Source organism: Triticum aestivum, chromosome 7B (assembly GCF_018294505.1).
Source record: "Triticum aestivum cultivar Chinese Spring chromosome 7B, IWGSC CS RefSeq v2.1, whole genome shotgun sequence".
NCBI classification, from domain to species: Eukaryota; Viridiplantae; Streptophyta; class Magnoliopsida; order Poales; family Poaceae; genus Triticum; species Triticum aestivum.
In genome coordinates, this window is record NC_057813.1 from 369261323 (window position 1) to 369271778 (window position 10456).

The window sequence follows — 10456 nt, forward strand, 5'->3', positions numbered from 1 at the left end:
AGACAAGGTTGCTTCCTCATGGACCCTTCGTGGGTGGAGCCCTCTGTGGACTCGTGCAACCGTTACCCTTCGTGGTTTGAAGTCTCCATCAACGTGGATGTACGATAGCACCACCTATCGGAACCATGCCAAAAACATCCGTGTCTCCAATTACGTTTGAATCCTCCAAACCCTTCCCTTTACTTTCGTGCAAGTTGCATGCTTTAATTTCCGCTGCCTATATACTCTTTGCATGCTTGCTTGAATAGTGTGATGATTGCTTGACTTGTCCTAAAGTAGCTAAAATCTGCCAAACTCTAAAATTGGGAAAAGGTTAAGTTTTTAATTGGTCAAGTAGTCTAATCACCCCCCTCTAGACATACTTCAAGGTCCTACACTTTGCTCTTATATGCGGCTGCGAATAGTAAGGCGCTCAGTGTAGCGACTTTTGTTGAGCGCAAGGAAGCAGGTAAGGAGTACCCCGTCAAGCGGCCGGCTTATTATGTCAGCGAGGTGTTAATTTAATCTAATCTGAGATACCCACATTGGCATAAACTAGTATATGGGGTATTCATGGTTAGTCGCAAACTGAAGCACTACTTTTTTGGTCATCCCATTACTGTAGTCAGTTCGGCTCCTTTGGGGGATATTATCCAGAACAAAGAGGCAACAGGCCGAGTGGCAAAGTGGGCCATTGAGCTCGGACCCCATGGTTTGAAATATATGCCACATATAGCTATTAAGTCTCAAGCTTGTGGATTTCATCAATGACTGGACAAAATTGCAGACGCCTGAGGAGAAGCTGGATAGCACTTACTGGACAATCCGCTTTGATGGGTCTAGGCAGCTGGAGGGCTCGGGGACTAGAGTTATTTTGACTTCCCATGAGGTGACAATTTTGCTACGTTTTAAGGTTAATGTTTCCTTGCACTAATAATGCAGTTGAGTATGAGGCCCTGCTCCATGGCCTTTAGGTGGCCAAAGAGATGAATTTAATTCGGGTCAGGTGCTTTGGCTAGTCAGATTTGGTGGCTTAACAAGTTTTAGGCACTTGGGATTCTAAAGACCCGCTCATAGCGGCTTATCGCCGGGCGGTTGATAATATTGCTGGTCACTTCAAAGGTTATCAGGTGGAGTATGCTGATCACTGAAATAATGAGGCGGCTGATGCTTTAAGCCATCTAGGGTCTCAGCATAAGTCGGTGCCCCCCAATGTTTTTCTTGATGTATTGAATAATCCTTGAGTTAAGTTGCCATCTAAAGAAGATCTTGCTATTCCTGACCTAGAGGCACAGTTGGTGGCAGCTATCCATGCCACCCCTGATTGGATGGTTCCCTATTTGGCTTATATGACCCGGGGTGAGTTAGCCGAGGATGAAACTTTGGCCAGGCAGATAACCCGGCGGTCTAAGTCTATGACTATTGTCAATGGTGAGTTACACCAATGCAACGCCACAGGTGTGTACCAACGTTCTGTTTCTCCTGAAGAGGGCCGTGAAATTCTAAGAGAAATCCATGAAGGTGATTGTGGTCATCACGCCGGCTCTAAATCTCTGGTGGCTAAATCTTTCCGCCATGGGTTTTATAGGTTGACGACTCATGCAGATGCAGAAGACCTTGTTAGCAAGTGTGACGACTGTCAGAAATTTTCTCGACAGACTCACGCACCAGCTCAAGAATTGAGGATGATTCCAATTACTTGTCCGTTTGCAATCTAGGGGCTTGATATGGTTGGACCTTTCAGGAGGTATAAGGATAAAAAGACCCACCTCTTGGTGGCGGTTGACAAATTTACCAAGTGGGTTGAGGCAGAGCTGGTCAGTAAGTGTGATGCGGCAAGGGTGGTTTGATTTATTAAGAAACTCGTCTTCCGTTTTGGCTACCCTCACAGTATCATAACTAATAATGGCACTAACTTGTCTTGGGGTTCTATGAAAGAGTTCTGTCAGCAAGAGCATATTCGTCTTGACGTTTCATCAGTGGCTCACCCATAGTCTAACGGTCAAGCTGAGAGGGCCAATCAAGATATCTTGAAAGGTATAAAGCCCCGGCTTATGGTTCCTTTGCAGAGAATGCCGGGTTGTTGGGTTGAGGATTTACCCTCAGTAATTTGGAGCATCAATACAACTCCTAATAGGTGAATAGGTTATACACCCATCTTCATGGTCTACGGGGCAGAGGCAGTTCTTCCAAGTGATATCCGTCATGACTCGCCCCGGGTGGTGGCTTATGTTGAAGCTGTTAATGAAAAAGCACGTCAGGATGCTCTTGATGTGTTGTACGTGGAGCATGACCTTGCGGGGGCTCGGTCAGCAATATACCAGCAAGATCTGCGTCGCTATCATAGCCTCCTAGTTAAGACCCGGACCTTTCAAGAAGGCGATTTTGTGCTTCGGTTGATCCAGGATCAAACAGATATACATAAGTTATCCCCACCTTGGGAGGGACCTTTTGTGGTTAGCAAGAACCTGAACAAAGGATCATACTACCTCATTGATATTCAAGATCACAAGGATTTGCGCACATCAGAGGAGGAGACCCACCGACCTTGGAACCCGCCAACCTTCAAGTATCTAAGTCTTTAGTATTTCTTCATAAGGTCATTTGGGGGCTTCCTACTCAAAGAGCATAGCTATGCTTACCCTCTTGATCGGCTTACATGCCATATTTTAGGTCACTTGGGGGCTTCCTGCTCAATGAGGATAGCTATGCTTACCCTCTTGATCGACTTACATGTCATATTTTAGGTCACTTGGGGGCTTCCTGCTCAGTGAGCATAGCTATGCTTACCCTCTTGATCATCTTACATGACAGAGGTCGCTTGGGGGCTTCCTACTCAATGAGTATAGCTTTCATACCCACTTGACCGACTTCCATGCCATAACTGAGTTTTGACCTTCCTGTCTGCACGATGCTACTCCACCAGGTAATCCTGAATGACCCGCCATACTCTTAATAGTCAATCTTTTAACTGAGACCATGAACTTGTTAAGGTTAAAACAACGGTTTGTCATGTGAGGGCCGGCTTACAGTGAGCGAGGACGACTCTAAGGCTGTGCGGTCTATGAAAGCACTCAAATCTTAGTGGTTGTGCGGCCCATGAAAGCACTTGAATTTTTAAGGCTGTGAGGCCTAGAAAAGCAATTGACTTTTTTCTGAAATACTTTTCTTCTGGACACTTTGGCTTTGCGTCCATCAATGATTTCTTCTGCTCAAGTATATCTAATGCAATTTAGGCCATGTAGCCTTGAATATATGACTCATAATTGGGCGTATTGGGTTGGTAACCCGCCCTGATAGCGGATTGTAAGCCACTGGAATATTTACCTCGAGCAATAAAACATCATGATATTTTATGTCTACGGCTTATCATTATCAAAGGAATTACCATAATATTAATCTACATGTATGTTTTTCCTTAATGATATGAATAGTCAGGGTTTGGTAAACCGCCCTAGTTTTCAGCTTAAAGTCGCCAGCATATTTCCGGCTTAAATAGCCTTTAGTCTTTATATCAAAGACTATTATATTAGGGTTTTCAAAGGTATTTGTGACCCGCCATGGCTTAAACCGCCAGGGCGCATGTTGTTTGCTTGTGTGCAGGGAGTATGAAAATATTTGAACTGATCCACATGATTGATAATATTATACGCACAAGTGGCGGGTCATAAATATCTGTTAGGCGGTTTAAGCATTCAAAAGATAAAAATACATGATGGTAGGACGAATAATTGTTTGCAATCTAGCCTATTACAAGGCCACATGGGGCCTACAAGTCTAATCCAAGTGTTTTTTAAGCACATTGAAATTAAGTGATGATTACGAATCGCTGGATGTCAGTTGCCTTCGTCATGGCAGGTTGATGGCTCCGGGTCATCCTGCTCCGGCTCTTCTTCTTCGCCCATCTGTAAGTCAGGTAACGTCTAGTTGATGCCAGTTAAGGACGTGAATACAACTTCATCATCGATAAGTGTGGACGGATCAACATCAGGAGCAAAAGTATGCTTACGCGTTGGAGGGATGAGATCCACAATTTCATAAGCCGGTGCTTTCACTTTTGCATTTTCCATCATGTAAGCCGCCTGATACCTAGATAAATCGGTTTCCTCGGCCAACTTGCTTGCTAGGGGACGCATCTCCTTCACACATTTGGCAAAGTCATTTTCATCAAAGGGAGACCCGTCTTCTTTGAGACTTGGACAACCAGTGGCCATCTCCTCTGGGTCTAGCTCTACTTACCATGCTTTTGCCCAGCTCAGAGCTATAATGGAACCAGCTCTGGCGGATGATTGCTTTATCTCTTTCAGTCTTTGAGGCATGACAGACAGTTTGTCCAGTACCTCCCTGATGAGTGTGGGTGGTTGTTTGCTGTGGGAGATAGCCACTATGGTCTGCTGAGTGCCAGTATATAATTGCTCCACCAGGGTGTACACGTCTTTGAGCTTCACAAGCATGTCCTGGCCAAGGTTGGAGCTCCTGGGGCCTATTGAGCAAACATACTGATAAGTCGCCAGGCGGGTCAAAGTAAATCTATGGTGAAATATTGAAGTGCAATGTCACTTACCAAAGATGGCGGCTACCATATGGTTAATGTGTCGCTTCAAGCCGGATAACTCTTCAGTTACCGTCTTAAGAGCAGCCTTAGTGTCTTCATCTCTTTTCAATAGAGCTGCCTTCTCAGTATCCCAGCCGACTCTTTCAGTGTTGAAGTTCATTCTCATTTTTTCAGATGCTTCCAAGGCGGCTTTCAGTTCTGACCTGGCTTTTGAAGTTACTGCTTGTTGTGATTTGATATTTTGCCGCAAGTCGACTACCTGTGACTCCTTCATGCTTAATTCAGCCTAAAAAGCAATAGTCAAGCAACACTTAGCAGTTATGATGACAACTCTCTTGAAGTCCCAAGTACATTACAAGTACTCTACTTGGCACTTGGGGGCTAATACAGGTCATTTTTTTAAATACACAAAGTTTAAACCAGCCCTTGGGGACTACTCATTTGGATCTAATGGAGAAAAACTGATTTTGAGAAGCTACAAGATGAAGGCTATTATTTAAGTCTACAGTATTTTCACTTCTTTCATATCCTCTAGACTTGGCGGCTGACATGGATTCATATGAGAAGGGTTTGGGTGTTTACCTCAAAGCGTTCCTTCATCAGGTTTACTAGGCCGTCCTCCATGTCACGACTGGTATGAAGGCGGCTCAAATAGCCCGCATGGATTTCACTTGCATTAAAGCTGGCATAGATCTCCAGGTCCAGCTTCCATTTGCCTTTTCCGGGGGTTAAAACTTCTTCCTTGGCGCTATGTTTCGCCAAGGCAGTAGGATTTCCTTGTTCTACGTAACCAGTCCCAGTGACCACAATATCCTTAGTATCCTCTTGAACATGCTTGGTGGGGCTTGGCAGCTTAGAACTGGACGGGTCAACACCCATTGGATCCACTATGGCATCATGAGTTTCTGGTGGCGGGTCATCGACAGTGGCTTCAGGAGTCTGATGAGAAGCTTCTGATATTGATGTTTGTTTCTCCGGTTCAGTGATCCTTGGATCTTTGGCCGACTTTTTTATCTTCAACTTCTTGCTTGGTTTGTTTATGCCACTGAAAATAATACATATGAGGATGTCAGTATATGGTTTACAAGTGTTAAAACAAATAAGTCAATTGTTCTCACCCAGGGGCCATTTTGAAGGGAGGTATCTGAGTCCAAGTAGAGTCGCTGGAGGATGAGTGAGAGGTTCCCTGATGATTTGAGTCGGAAGGATTAAGTGGTTGACGGATAAGACCCGCCATTGGAAAATAGAGGATTGAACTCCGAGGCACCTCTTTATACCGTTTGCGAGGGGCTGACTGTTGGAGATATGCCCTAGAGGCAATCATGTATGATGATATTTCCTATGTGTTTATGAATAAAGATAGTCCTTGGATGTGATCAATGATACTTGTTGTCAAGTACGTGACTTTTCTGTCAGATCTTGTGTTGTATGATACATCCTAGATTGTCCCTAGTCGCAAGTGACGTGTGGGCACACGTCAGACTAGACTAGCATATGATATGGTCGATGGCTTGGTCTCACTAGCCATGGAGCATTGGATGGTAACCGTATAATATGGACTCAGAAGGATCTGGTCAGATTCGATGTAGTCGAATCTGAGTCGAGATAAGTTCTGAGTCGGACAGACCCAACTATGAGACGCATCGATATGTCATCTGTGAGTCTCTAGTACAACATACGTTCTATGTCATAAGACCTGAGCTGGCGCATGTACTCGGGATGGTGACAGACTTGCTTTGGGCCGACCAAACGCTACTCCATGACTGGGTAGTTACAAAGGTAGGTTTCGGGTTTGTCCAGACCCATGCTGCGAGACATGGTTGAGCAAGATGGGATTTGCCCCTCCGATTAGGAGAGATATACTATGGGCCCGTTGTGTGATCCGACCAGGATAAGCATGGCCATGAGACAGGGATGAGATAATCCGGTTTGTGATTGGTATCACTGGAACGAGAAAGAGGTCGGGCTAGCACAAGGATGAAAATCTCGCCTTGAGCCCGACAACATATATTGTGTGGCAAAGGGAACAGAAGTGTGACATGTTGTACAGGATCGCCTAACTAGCTTCATAGTCTGCTTGGTGTTCGGCATGCCTTGCTAGAGGCCGCTACCAACTATGCAGTCCGGAGGTGATCCGAACTGCGACCAAGCTGGCTTGAACCTAAGGGGTCGCACGCTTAAGGGAAGGAACCTACGAGGTCGGATCCGAGGACATTGGTCGGATGAGATCCGAGCTGTATTTGGATTGTGGCTGAGTAGACTTGTGGGCTTTAGGGTCCCTGCGAGGCCCAAGTGTTGAGCCCGCGACGGACGCCTATATGAAGTGGAGGTGCGGCACACTCGTGCGGTTGATCGCTTTGGTGTTGCGACTAGGGTTTGCATTTGTTGCGAATAGCCACCTCCACTCGCTGCCGGTTGTGTGATTGGACCTAGCAGTCCGCCGCACGACGTTCCTCTTGCACGCGTGGATACCGTTAGAGGCGGTGCACTTGCGCCGCTCCGGCGAACCTGTTCGCGGGATCCGATCAGCTACGTGGGAGACCGGCAAGGAGGAGACAACTCCGGGAACGCGAGGCGACTCCGGGAACGTGCTGCCTCAACTCTACTTCCGCTGCACGACACTCCGCATCTAGTGGTAACGAACCATGATCCATCTCCCATAGCATGTTCCTGTTGTTCAACGCGTAGGAAAATTTTAATTTGCAGTCGACGCACCCTACCGTAGAACCCAACAGTGGTATCAGAGCCTCTGTTATAGGATTTGGATTCAAATCGTATGCATATTAGATTTGTGGAGGCAGCAGATAAGATCTGTTGTCCTTGATGAGATCGGCTATGTGCACGGTTGGTGAGATCAATTGCACATGGGGATTGAAGAGGCTATGTTTTCTGATGACCAGAGTCGATGAGGTCGTGACACAACCTATCCCTACCGGTCGGTATCCGCCATCGGGGTTAGCAGTGAAACGTAAATCCGAATCGGACTCGTGATGATCGATGAGATTGGTCAGATCAGAAAATTCAACATGATCGGAGTTCAGATGTGACTATGATTTCTGAAAATGTCGGGCGTTGCCCGCACGCGCGAGGGGCGCTGCCCCTTTGAACCCCGATGTGTGCGTAGCGCCGTGTATTTCGTACCCGACACACAAACCGGTAGAATGCGATTCTATGCATAACTTTGTTTTGCAGGTTTGATGTGAATAGTATAGCTCATGTGTATGTGATGCATGTGTGTAATTTATACATGGCCTTTGTGTCATGTTTGTCAGCCGGCTGGAGCCAAAGTGCTGTCATTATATTGTATAATGACCTGCGTGTCGACTTGTGACTCTATGTAAAATTCATTACTAGTTGTAGTAGTTGGATAATAGAGATCAGGTTGGTGGCTTGGCGTCCCAGCATGACAAACAAGATGGAGTTCCTAGATGGTCATCGGAGTCAGAGCTGACCTGGAGGAACAAACATGAAGGAGCCATACTATTTCACGATATGTGTTTATTTGTGATTGTTATGCTTCTATGTTTCTATGCATGTTAGAATGGTAGAAAGATCCCTCATGAATATCAAGTGAATTGCCATTCCTGATGTTGCATCTTCGCACGTCAAGTACGTCTAGTAGTGGGCTCATAAAATTGGGGTGCTTCTAGGTGTCCTTGAGGGTTCATATCGGACACGGACATGCACTGCATCAGGTTAACTTGACAAGGCTATCAAAACGGTTTTGGGCCTTGTGGCAAAGAAGGATGGGATCCGAGATATGAGATACCTTCCCGACCGAAAGGAGTCATATAGAGATACGATTAGCAAGGAGTTGCTTACCGGATAGGTATGTTGGCTAGCAGTGATGCTAAAGCTCACTAGTCGCATGCGCTAGTCGGATCCTGAATCACTGAGAGTTTGCGGAGGGATGCTGACTTCAGCGGGAGTATTTCTATTTAGGCTTGTCTACATAAACACATTGCTTAGTGATTGCATATTTTCTGTAGTAGATCAATGGCACCACCTGCTCAACCCAACTTTGCATTGAAATCAATTCTGGAAAAGGATAAACTGAATGGAACAAACTTTAGCACCTGGTATAGAAATTTGGGAATTGTTCTCAAGCATGATAAAAAGGAACATGTTCTAGAGGATCCACTTCCAGAGGAACCCGGCGATAATGCTAATGCCACAACTAAGAATGCCTACCAGAAACTCGTTAATGAATCAATGAGATCAGCTGTCTGATGCTGGCTTGTATGGAGCCCGATTTGCAACAACATTTCAAAAATATTAAGGCTTACGATATGATAGAGAGTCTCAAGAGCATGTTTCAAACACATGCTAGGACCGAAAGGTTCAACATCTGGTGATCCTTGATGGATTGCAAGCTGAAGCAAGGTGATCCACTGAGCCCACATGTGATCAAAATGATCGGATATGTGCAAGCTTTGGATCGTTTGGGCTTCCCGCTCTTGGATGAGCTGGCTACTGATGCTGTTCTGGGTTCTCTTCTGCCCAACTATGGGATGTTCATCTCGAACTATCATATGCATGGCATGGATAAGAAGCTCACTGAATTGCATGGGATGCTCAAAAAGGCAGAGCAGGATATTAAGAAAGGCACGCATCAAGTGTTGATGGTGCAGAAATCCGCTAAGTTCAAGAAGAGTTGGTCCAAGAAAAGGGCTAAGGCAAAGGGCACGGAGACGGTAACCTCCGCCACTGCGTCAAAGTCTGGACCGGACTCGAAGACCGTTTGCTATCACTGCAAGGAGACCGGTCACTGGAAGAGGAACTGGCTTGTAGAGCATGGCAAGAAGGCCGGGAATGCTGCTTCAAGCAAAGGTACACTTGTTTCATATGTTATAGACATTTACCTTGCTGACATACCTAGTACGTCTTGGGTATTTGACACCGGATCAGTTGTTCATATTTGCAACTCGATGCAGGGGCTGGTAAGAACTAGGCATGTGGCACAAGGGGAGATTGACATCAGGGTCGGCAACAAATCAAGAGTTGCTGCGTTGGAGGTCGGCACGATGCAGCTCCAGCTTCCTTCTGGTTTCATTATGGAATTAAATAATTGTTATTACATTCCTGCACTTAGTCGGAACATTATTTCTGCCTCATATTTGATGTGTCAAGGTTATGAATTCAATTTAAAGGACAATGGTTGTTCGATATTTTTGAATGGTATGTTCCATGGATATGCACCCATCATTGATGGGCTTTTTATATTGAATCTAGAACAGGAACCGGTTATAACGTGAATGTCAAGAGGCATAAGCCTAATGAGATAAATCTGACATACTTCTGGCATTGCCGGCTTGGACACATTAGTCTGGAACGCATGAAGAAGCTCCATAATGATGGGCTCCTAACTTCGTCTGACTTTGAGTCGTTTGAGACATGTGAATCGTGCTTTCTCGGCAAGATGACTAAGTCCCTTTCGCTAAGAGTTGCGAGAGAGCGCTCGAGCTGTTGGAACTTATACATAGTGATGTGTGTGGTCCAATGAGCACAACTGCCAGAGGTGGCTATCAGTACTTCGTGACTTTTACCGACGACTTGAGTAGATATGGATATATCTATTTGATGAGGCACAAGTCAGAGACTTTTGAAAAGTTCAAAGAGTTTCAGAATGAGGTTGAGAATCAGCTCGGCAAGACTATAAAGCTTCTGCGATCTGATCGTGGAGGTGAGTACATGAGCCAGGAGTTTGATGATCATCTGAAAAGCCGAGGTATAGAACCTCAGCTCACACCTCCGGGTATGCCACATGGAAATGGCGTGTCGGAACGGAGGAATAGGACCTTGTTGGACATGGTTTGGTCTATGATGAGCAAATCGGATTTACCCTTGTCATTCTGGGGATACGCTCTAGAAACTACAGCTTTCACACTTAACAGGGTACCATCAAAATCCGTAGACAAGACA